The sequence below is a fragment of the Silurus aristotelis genome (genome assembly GCF_946808225.1).
Source record: "Silurus aristotelis genome assembly, chromosome: 17".
Classification (NCBI taxonomy): Eukaryota; Metazoa; Chordata; class Actinopteri; order Siluriformes; family Siluridae; genus Silurus; species Silurus aristotelis.
In genome coordinates this window covers 17,517,232-17,529,276 of record NC_139590.1, presented here as the reverse complement: position 1 = coordinate 17,529,276, position 12,045 = coordinate 17,517,232, and the positions used below count along the sequence as shown (strand labels likewise).

The 12,045-nt window shown below is 38.6% G+C and overlaps 1 protein-coding gene across 2 annotated transcripts in view; it reads left to right on the top strand.

The window, feature by feature from the left end:
- The first annotated feature begins 828 nt into the window (after positions 1–828).
- glis2b (GLIS family zinc finger 2b) overlaps positions 829–12,045 on the top strand; it is a 42,572-nt gene continuing 31,355 nt past the window's right edge. The window contains exon 1 of one of the 2 annotated variants that reach the window (XM_083565889.1): positions 829–1,685. The gene's annotated coding sequence lies outside the window, so the exon portion shown is untranslated. The remainder of the gene's footprint in view (positions 1,686–12,045) is intronic. The other variant, XM_083565887.1, reaches the window with a different exon arrangement.

The following is a 12,045-nucleotide window of genomic DNA, read 5'->3' as shown; positions in this document are numbered from 1 at the left end:
TTCTTGTGTTTTGTGGGTTTACTCCACTATCCTACCATTGTCCAAAAGCAGTTAAACAGCCTGGCTGTGCAAATTTGCCCCAGGCTGTGAATGAATGTGTGGATGTGTGCATGAAGCATTACACTATTTACCTTGTACATCTATCCAAACCTTATTTATTTGTTTAGGACCAGCAAACAAAGATCCCTTTTCTTCTCTCTTCACCTGAAAATTAGGTCCTCAACATCCCATGTCTAACCTGATCAGGCAATGCATCCAACCAAAAGTCTAAATACCTTGACACTTGCAAGGACAATTATTGAACTGTCCCAATTATTGAACTTACCCATTTTAAATGGGTTGTCCAATGTATTAATTTTATATAACTAATTTATTAAATGCATTAATTTGCTTGACTGGTGTACTTAATGTCAACAGTCTGCTACAATGGTTTAGGACCACACGTTGCATTTATTTACCTATCACTGCACACCACAACAATGATGAACTGTAATAAATGGACATCCGGTGCTACTCAGAAGAGAATGGGTTTCCTATTGTATCTAGTTACTCTCAAGGTTTCTTCCTTATGCCATCTCAAGGAGTTTTTATTTGCCACAGTCACCATTGGCTTGCTCATTAGTGACAAACTTACAATTATAAGGAACAAACTTATACATTCTTTGTTACCGTTATCTATGTAAAGCTAATTTATGTATACAAATAAACATAAAAATTTATTTGAATTGTATTTATTTGTATACACTAAGCAGCAGCGCGGCAATATATGGTTTGGGCCGCCTAGGTGGCGTACTGGCTGCGGTGCGCAGCTTGGGACGTGGCCGCATCGTGGCAAGGCCAAGAACGGCCCTTGTCGACGGGGCGGAGCAGTGCGCATGCGCGGAGCGGACTGCCTGGGAGCAAGTTTGGGTGAAGGAGTGAGGGCCAGTGTCCACTCCGCATCGGGAGGGAGTCACCACACACGGGCTCGAGTCCGTGGGTGGGCTTGGTGGATACCGCAAACTTAGCGCGTTATTGCCTGAGCAAGACAAAACAACAACGAGGAACCATTGGAGAGGAAAAACGTTTTAAGGACATATCTGGACTAAACATCTCTTCTTTCTCTCGCCCTGCGCGGCCCCCTCCTTCCCTCCCTTAAGACCCTCGAGAGAACGACCTCCCAAAGAAAATCCCACTTGACCAAGCTTTAGTAATACGCGATGCACCTTGATCCTAAAAAAAAAAAAAAAAAAACAGACAACGCTTATTTGTTCCTGGACTTCAGCCTATGAAGATTACGGACACTGTTTCAAGTATTGACACGGTATCTTCTCAACTGAGAGTAATAATCTAATTCCTTAAAAAAGTAACGTTGACCAGGTTGTTTGTCGCCTGTATTTTTTCCATTGCGGTGGGCTTTTCGTGTTTCGAATCTTTAATAAAGAAGCTGGAGCGTAGTTTCCCCCGCATGTTTGTTCCTTGTGTGCTTTTTGTAACGACAATGGTCTGACAGTAGACCGCTACAGAGCCGGATTGTTAAACGGTGACGCGACGTGTATCCAGGCGTGCAGAAGAAACCGATTCACCGACGGATTTTTTTGTTACGCTAAATATATATTTTTTAAAACTAACGGACTTTGTATAACCACTATAACAGGAAAGTTTCACGACGCTTCAACCATATTCACTTCTCAGCTCCTCCAAAGGTAAGACCGCCTTCACAAACTCAGTAACCCTGAATGTAGACTGTTTCACACCACTGTTGCGTCTCCCGCAGACCGAGTCGGAGCAGATTTTTTAAAATAAATCTTTGAAACAACACGGCGTGCTTATAGTTTTCTTGAGATGTAAAAAAAAAAAAAAAAAGAAACCAATTCTAGCTATAATACAAATGACCAATTTTCTAATGGTTGTTTCACTTGGCTCGAAGCTCGGTGCCTCGTCTACGTGGACCGTCTGGTTAAAAGACCGTTATCTCCCCCTTTCAGGTGTGCAGTATACGTTGAAGTAAGCCTGGCATATAAGCCTGCCTCGGATTGTTCAGACATAAATACACGAATACAAGCTCAACCTGGAAAGAAGACGGTGCAGCTTAGTGTGAATGGCACTGATGACGTCCAGGGAAAGAAATGTCTTTTGCAGTAGTTAGGTGACATCACAAACCATGAACTTAATTGAGGAGTGCATTGAGATTGGGCCCTTAGATCAGAGCCTGCATTAAATTGAAGGCCACACATGGCTTGATACCTAATCTGCATTATGGGATGAAGTTAACCAAATGTTACTGAGAATCTGAAAATCAAATACATTGTCAGGACCAGTCCTCTAATTGAAGAGGGGGGGCTGGGGGGGATCCGGGACCCTCCACAAAGCATTAAGGACCCCCATGACAAGTAAAACATAGATTTAGGGGGACTTTCCCCAAGATTATTTGAATAAAAGATATATGAATTACACAACAACTGGGGACCCCCCATAAGACTTGACTTAATTCAAGCACTGGTCAGGACACAGCATTTTTTAATCAGGGACTTAGTCACACTTTAGGAACTGGAGTCCAATTGCCCAAGTTTGACTGTTAGTGTTGGTATTGGTTGTGCATACATGTCATTTTAACCCATTTTGTGTATTTTACCATATTCTTCATTATTTGAGTAAACCTCTCTTGATTGCTATATATATATATTATATATATATACACACACACACACACACACACACACACACACACAGTTGTTGTGTAATTCATATATTTTTTATTATAATAATCTTGGGGAGCCACCTAAGTCTATATTTTACTTTTTGTGGGGGGTCCCTAATGCCTTGTGGTGGGTCCCGGATCCCCCCAGCCCCCCCTCAATTTGAGCACTGTGTATATATATATATATATATATATATATATATATATATATATATATATATACACTTATTTTTATACTCCACAGCTACAGACTAAACATAGATAAATAGTAGATAATTTATAGATAATCTGGATCGAATTCTTCAGTACATTTATGAATTATGATTACATATGTGCACCAAGTGACCATAATCTTTAGATAATTAAAACTGTGCTTTTAATGGAAGTTTTAAATCACAATGTTATATATACAAAAAATGAAGCAGCTGAATACTGTTTATTTTTAGACCTATGCTAGCAGTCACTTGTCCGTATGTGATTTGAAATGATTAATAAAAGGTTTAGAACTAAGCAAAAAATCAAGAATAATTTCGAAGAACCTGCTGAAAAGACCACAGATAATACAGTGCCTTGCAAAAGTATTGACCCCCCCCTTGGCGTTTTTCCTATTTTGTTGTCTTACAACCTGGATCTTTTGAGGGTTTGTATCATTTGATTTACACAACAAGCCTACCACTTTGAAGATGCAAAATATTTTTTATTGTAAAACAAACAAGAAATAAGACAAAAAAACAGAAAACTTGAGCGTGCATAACTATTCACCTCCCCAAAGTCAATACTTTGTAGAGCCACCTTTTGCAGCAATCACAGCTGCAAGTCTCTTGGGGTATGTATCTATAAGCTTGGCACATCTAGCCACTGGGATTTTTGCCCATTCTTCAAGGCAAAATTGCTCCAGCTCCTTTAAGTTGGATGGGTTCTGCTGGTATACAGCAATCTTTAAGTCATACCACAGATTCTTAATTGGATTGAGGTCTGGGCTTTGACTAGGCCATTCCAAGACATTTAAATGTTTCCCCTTAAACCACTCAAGTGTTGCTTTAGCAGTATGCTTAGGGTCATTGTCCTGCTGGAAGGTGAACCTCCGTCCCAGTCTCAAATCTCTGGAAGATTGAAACAGGTTTCCCTCAAGAATTTCCCTGTATTTAGCACCATCCATCATTCCTTCAATTCTGACCAGTTTCCCAGTCCCTGCTGATGAAAAACATGGGGATGGTGTTCTCGGGGTGATGAGAGGTGTTGGATTTGTGCCAGACATAGTGTTTTCCTTGATGGGCAAAAAGCTCAATTTTAGTCTCATCTGACCAGAGGACCTTCTTCCATATGTTTGGGGAGTCTCCCACATGCCTTTTGGCAAACACCAAACGTGTTTGCTTATTTTTTTCTTTAAGCAATGGCTTTTTTCTGGCCACTCTTCCGTAAAGCCCAGCTCTGTGGAGTGTACGGCTTAAAGTGGTCCTATGGACAGATACTCCAATCTCCGCTGTGGAGCTTTGCGGCTTCTTCAGGGTTATTCAATTTTCAATTCAATTCATTTTTATTTGTATAGCGCTTTTAACAATAAACATTGTCTCAAAGCAGCTTTACACAGATAATGCGGTGATTAAAAATGAATATGTTCTTTATGAGTAAGTTGATGATCAACTTACCCTGATGAGCAAGCCGGTGGCGACTGGCGACTGTGGCAAGGAAAAACTCCCCGATGGCATAAGGAAGAAACCTTGAAAGGAACCAGACTCAAGAGGGAACCCATCCTCATCTGGGTTACACCGAATGTCCATTTGTGGCGGGTATACAATGTTGCGGGGTGCAGTGATGATGATCAAAAGCGAAGTGTATTTCTGAGTCAGTGTAGGATACTGTTGACATCAACTACAGTCTAATCCAGGCAGGCCTGGATGAAGTGCGAAGATCCACGGGGGGGGAGAGGGGCAGGAACAGTGGTCACTGGAGCCTCAGGAGCATGTTTAACTCGACCGAGAGAGAGAGAGAGAGAGAGAGAGAGAGAGAGAGAGAGAGAAGAGGGTGACAGGAAGAGAAGGATATGGATTATTAAGTGTACCTATTGTTGCATGAGAGTTAAAGTCACTGTGCAGTTTGGACTCCGGCAAGACTCGCTATGGCAGCATAACTAAAAGGGAGAACCAGAAGGCAACACAGACATGAGGGATCTCTGGGATAAGAGACGGCCCACCACACCACCATCAACAAACCTGAGTGAACACGTGAATGTGAGGTGACGACAGCGTACAAATATCCCAGTTCACCAAACACTCTATATCAATGTTCCCTCCAGATCTGAGCCTTTACCTGAGAAAAAATCTACTGATTAAAGGCTTGACTGAATAAATATGTTTTCAACCTCGACTTGAACACTGAGACTGTGTCTGAGTCCCAAACACTGGTTGGAAGGCTGTTCCATAACTGCGGGGCTTTATAAGAGAAAGATCTGCCCCCTGCTGTAATCTTCATTATTGGAGGAACCAACAGATAGCCAGCACCTTTTGATCTAAGTAGGCGTGGAGGATCATACTGGTACAGAAGTTCACTCAGATACGGTGGTGCGAGACCATTAAGTGCTTTATATGTCAGTAGTAGAATTTTATAATCAATGCGAGATTTGATTGGGAGCCAGTGTAGACTGATTAATACAGGGGTGATGTGGTCATATTTCCTAGATCTAGTGAGGACTCTTGCTGCTGCATTCTGAACTAACTGAAGCTTATTTATGCACCTACTCGCACATCTTTGGTCTCTTTGTTGCCTCTCTGATTAATGCCCTTCTTTTCTGGTCCGTGAGTTTTGGTGGGCGGCCCTCTCTTGCCAGGTTTGTTGTGGTGCCATATTCTTTTCATTTTTTAATAATGGCTTTAATGGTGCTCCGTGGGATGTTCAAAGTTTTGGATATTTTTTTATAACCCAACCCTGATCTGTACTTCTCCACAACTTTGTCCCTGACCTGTTTGGGGAGCTCCTTGGTCTTCATGGTGCCGCTTGCTTGGTGGTGCCCCTTGCTTAGTGGTGTTGTAGACTCTGGGGCCTTTCAGAACAGGTGTATATATAGGGGTGTGTGTGTGTGTGTGTGTGTGTGTGTGTGTGTGTGTGTGTGTGTGTGTGTGTATATATATATATATATATATATATATATATATATATATATATATATATATACACACACACACACACACACACCTGGGGGGGTCAGTACTTTTGCAAGGCACTGTATGAGCTATAGTTACAAAGTGACAATACAAGTTTGACAAATGTGTAACATTTGGCAACAATGAGATGCTAAAGGACCCAGCAAGGGGCCTTGTTGGTGAATACAGTGTTTCCCTGTAGTTGAGAAAACACGGTCGAAGCAGGCTCAACCAAAGGAATTCTTAAGGGAATATATGACCATTAGTTAGGTTGTTGCTTTAGTGACTGACAGGGATCCCCAAATCTTTTTACATCATATATGAGGCTGAGAGAGTCAAATGGAAAGCAGAACACAGTGCAAAAACACAGATTTTTCTGAATATAATATAAAACCACTTGTACACAATCATTAAAATGTTATTAATTTATTGTCTTACAAAAAGTGTCATAGTACCAACTGAAATATGAATAATTTCATAGGTTGTGTGAGCTGTAAGAAAGCTCTAGCTGTAGCACCGCTTAATGGTAAATTAATTTTAGTTATATATTCCAAGCCACTTGCAGTTAAACCCAACATACTGTATTTCATATACAATATAATAAAAAATAAAATGTTATTTATTTACATCCCCACTCGAAAGGTAACTCCTCCTCATCATTGTTTAGGTGTACTTTGCAATAGGCGCTTAAATGCAGAGCTGTTCATGTAAACTGCAATTCTAGGGCATTGTAACAGACTTTATATTAATTACAGATATAAAATATATTAATTACTCTCTACTTTCTCTCTCTTAGAAAATCTTCAAAAGTAAAGACTTTTAAAAGGTCATGATTGGTCAGTTGTCATAATTAGGAGCTAATTTTGGAGCATGCCTGTGGCTGTCAAAGGGCCTACTTTAGTTCTTTTTGCCCTTGACAATGAAACAAATCAAAGGAAAGACCTCCCAGCTTCTTTTTTGTAACAATTTTCCGAAGACTGTAGGTTTCACAAGCACCTGTGCAAGCAATTGTGTGCACATGTAAAAATCTTTGGACCACAAAGATATTGGACATAGGGTCCCAGGTATACCAACGTATGTGCATCCACCATTAAGAGTGTCCTCCATTTTAATGTATGATTTCTGACCAGAAAAAGCAAAAAATGCCCTATTAACTTAAAATTCTGGAACAGTGTTTTTAATGTAAGATCAGAGAATGATATCTAATCAACATGGCTGCACACATAATCCTATGTGCAGGAAGCACCCATGTTTACTTTTAAATGGGTTATGCTGAATATACTATGCTGTATAAGTATTTGCTTTACAATAATCAACATATATACAGTGTAGTGCTCGTTACTAAAAAAAAGTAACTAGTTACAGTTACTCGTTACTTCATTCAAAAAGTAACTCCGTTATTTTGTTGATTACTTACACCAAAAAGTAATGCGTTACTGTTAAAATTAACTTTTTAGTTACTTTTTTAAAGAACCTTCTTTAATGTTCCCATTAATGCCCTTTTATGCGTTATGATCAATACAAACACAAAACTGACTTAAACACACAGTAATTTTTAAACACTATTTTATTTAAGTCAGACCAGCACAAACTGAATATATCACAAGGATTTCTAAAATAAATAACAAAACAAGCTGAATTATATATTCACAATCAAAAACTAAAGTGGCTTCTGCTGTTGTGTTGAGCTCTTAAAAATGTTTCTTTCACAGCTGAAGTATGAAAACTATCCACAATGTAGAACAGAACACCGGGTGAGCTTCTAGCTTCTAGCTCCTCAGGCATGGAGGTCCTGGAGGTGTTTCAACAGATTGGAGTTGCTGTTTATCGCAGTAGATACGAGCTTCGAACCAGAAAGACACAACTTACACTTGACTTAAAAGTTTTTGTCTTTATACTCAACTAAGGTGAAATAATGAGCATATTTCCACTTTGAGAAACTCGTCTTGCTCTCGCCTCGACTCGCCATTACTGCCGCACAGACCTGAATAAACGGAGACACGCCCACAGTGCGTCTTCTTCCTGTTTACAGTGGTTCATCCACCAATCCTACAATGCGTCTTCTTCCTGTTTACAGTGGTTCATCCACCAATCCTACAATGCGTCTTCTTCCTGTTTACTGTGGTTTATCCACAAATCCTACAATGCGACGCTGCTGTTAGCAGGTTAGGCTGTAGTCTACACTTCAGCCGAAATTAATTCATTTTAAAAAAAGTAACGGGTAACGCACCATACGGTAACGGTAACGAAGTTACTTTATTTTTAAAAGTATCGTGTTACAGTATTAGTTACTGTAAAAACGCGTTACTGCCCAACACTGTGTATTTATGTGTATATATATATATATATATATATATATAAATACTCTTGTTAAATAGTTAACATTGACTATATAGTTTGCTGTTTTAGGTGAAAAACAAACATCTAAAGATGAACATGTTTCAACCATGTTTTTCTACACACTTTGTATCTTGTCACTGAGGTCTTACTACACTTTTTAAAACAAGCGAAATGCAGCACGAGGCGACTAAAAAAGGCCAGACTAAAGTTTGAATGTGAGCACTATCCTTTTATTTAAGTGTTATCTGATCACAAGCTTAAAAAACAACATCATAAAGAAAATAGTATGACAATGAATTGTAACACAATGTATTAATGAAAACTAACTAAGAGTATTAGAGTGGCCATCACAAAGTCCTAACGTGAAATATATAAAATTTGTGGACTGGACTGAAATAGCATGAACAAGGAGATCCATAAACCTAACCTGGGGTCAACAAGTTCTTTTAGGAAGAATGAGCAACAATTCTCAGAAAACATTGTAGAAGCCTTGTAAAAAGCCTGAGCAATTGATTTAAGTTCAACCGACTAACAGGCAGTATAACCAAAGTGCATGTAAATGGCTCATTGAAATGTCTTTTTAAATGACCTCTTAATAAAATAAAATAGATGCATTGGTTGACAAAACTGGAAATGCATGAAAATATTAAATGTGTAAAACATTATGTTGAATGTTTAAAGAAGTGCGTCGGGACACACAAAACTCTGGATGACAGAATCATAGCTGATGTGGGAACAGAGAAGCCTGAGTTGCACAGTGATCAGTGCCAGACCAGACCCTTTTTAGCTGGGCCCAGACCATGCATTCTTCTCCAGTTAAACACTAACCACTAATCACAGTGTGGCCTTACAGTTTTCTCTTGGAGCGGCTGCTCTTCATTCTTAATGTTGCATCCACCATGTAGCAATGTCACACCAGTCAAGAGCTTCCCTTTGCTTGCTCCCAAGCACCTTTTTGGAATTGCAGTTTGTGGCTCACACCATCCATCCACATTTTCTTCACTGTTTGGGCTGGGGCTGGGGTAACATGTTCCAAAATAAATACAGATACATAGTTCTGTGCCTTAGTTCACACCACTTATATCCAAAATCTCCTATACTTTTCCTCTCTTTCTCTTTTCCCTTTTTTGTTTGAAGTCCTTTTTCTGTTTTATGTCATGAAGAAAAAGAGGTATATCAAACAGATGACCCAAGGAGAACCTCTATAGAAATTTAGCAAGAATAGGGAACAAGACATAATTAGGTGCTCCTGAGAAAAGAGATATTTATGTCTGAGTAGCATGTATGGCTCCATATGGCCACAGCACCATGATTGTTTTGAATCTAAGAGCACTCAGCAGTGTACTGTACCAAAAGCTCCTCCACTTAAATCGGAGGCGCAGCTGTTTCATATTATTATTTACTTGCATGGCCAACACCCTGGATTCTCCAGAATTACCCACAATAGTTCAGCCCCACTACAATAAGCAAGCAAAGACTGTTGTGTGTGTAAGAACAGGAGAGAGGGAGGAAAAGAGGGAGGCTTTTCAGCAACAGAAATAAAGCCCTCTCAAGTTTGGGCTTGGGCTCGGTGCTATGTCTGGGCAAATCCATTCCTGTCAGAAAAACTGTAAGTCTAGTCCTGAGGTCCCTCCCTCTTTCCGTAACCTACTATTCCCAAAAAGTTGCAGTGCATTAGAATGCGAGCAGGCTTTTTTGTGTTGAGAGAAAAAAAAAAATGTAAACCAAGGATATGCCTTAATGATGGTGTCATAGGTAAAAGTTAACTTCTAAATAATTAATTGTTTCCATTTTCAATAAATTATAACAATAAAACAATACATTTTAAAACTGCTACATCCTAGTGTTAATAATAAATTGTATAGGCTTTTTTTTGTTATTTAATGCTTATAAAATTCAGAATTCTAGAGGTATAGCAGATATTTTTATGAATAGATGTAATGTTTTTCATAGTTTTAAGGACACTGGGGCCACTGGAGCTTCAGAGCACTGCCTTAAGGTGCATGTTTAATAAGGGCTAAGTGTAGAAAATTGTTACCCAAAAAGCACTGACTGACATTTTGTGGTACTGAGTACTTAAAGGTCTTGAACAATTAATTTTTTTATGTTTTTGACTGAAATTTAATCATAAAGAATATATCATAATAAGATGATGCTAAAAGTATTTTAAAGAAGATAGATGAGTCAACTGGCTTCCCTGACTAACTGGCCTAAACAAACTAAATTTAGAAATTTGTCTATGTTGTAGGGTTTCCAACAAAAATGTAAAACCTGATTAAACATTAAAACATTAATTAAACATGGGGAATACATCTGTAAATTGCAACTACATAAAGAGATGCTACTAGTTTTTTTTTCTTCATGTGTATGTGTATTTGTGCATTTATATCACTCCAAATTACCATGCGCATGCAACGCACACCTGTTTTTTTTATATCCTGACACTAACAAAGTTCACAGACAGCAGTGGGCACGAAACAACCAACCAGGGTAAAACCAGAAAAACATATTTAAATATTATTTATTCTCATTACTATGCTAATAAAATAATACATAGCATTCTTAATGATAAAACAAGTGCTAAATCTTCTAGCGGCAATTGCATTATTTTACAGCTTATAACTATGTGCAGACAGACCAGAATGTCCCTCGTCTTAACAGCAGCATATTTGTTGTCATAATTTAATAGTTTGTCTTAATGTATGGCTTTCTGTGCGTACTTTGTTTATTTTTCATATTATTTATTTAATGCCAGAAATATAAAATGACTCTGGTAAAGGTGTTTCTGAGCTTACCAGTGCATTCTTTCTTTTTATGAATGTTTCAAATAGTCAGTTTGGCCATAAATAAGGTTTTTGCGTTCTCTCATGAGCTACATCTACACTGGCAGTAACATCTTTTTAAACTTGGAAGCTTCTAAGTAAAATAATGAAGTAATAACACACCCCTGGCCAAAACTAAAATAACAATAAATGTATTAATGATCAAATATTTACGCCCCTGATAGACAACCACAGTTCTTTTAGAGGAACATACCCTAGCACTGTGAACAAAATGCAGTAGTTAATAGGCCACTTTTGTGAAATCTGCAGAGAAAGGTCAACGAGCCAGTGGTACACATTCAGAGCTATTCATCATTTAAACATTTAATCTACACCTGGACAACAGAAAATAGATTAAATAAAAATAAATCTGTACATTCCTTTTACAATGTCATTATAAAATGTAGGTAACTGAAACATTTTAGGGAAACACAGGGGAAAAAAAGTAAAAAAAACAAACAAAAAAAACAACCTGGTTACGGTAGTGTGGACACCCCCAAACTAAAACTCTTCTTAAGCATCTTTTGGAAAATTATTACACCACTCTGTCTTTTTTAGGTTTTTAGCTTTGGCTTAGCTTGGAGTCTCTTATCTTGGCTATCTTGACTTGTAAATATTTTCCCACACTTTCTTGCAAAAACAGTCTATATCCATCATATGTTATTGGCATCTTTTGCACACGACTCACTTTAGGTCACCCCACAGATTTCTAGCTGAATTCAGGTCCATTCCTGTGTTGATGTGGCTCATTGGTGCTGAGGGCTGGTGGAGAGTACAGGTCAACCAGCAGCAGGCAAAAGTGTGCGTCCCAAGTCATCCAAGGCATTGGAGCATTTTATATTAAACGCAACAAAGAAGACTGTAACATGCAAGTAAACATGTGCATTTGGTAATGCAATAAATTGCGGTAATGAATATGCACGGTATTGTTATCGTGGACACTTCAAAATACTGTGAATAATTATAGATCCAAATGTAGAATTTTAGAACGCCCATTAGCTGCTTTTTATGAAAGTATACTGCGTGTATGCTGCGTAAAAGAGCCGTGTGCACTCTGATGTAA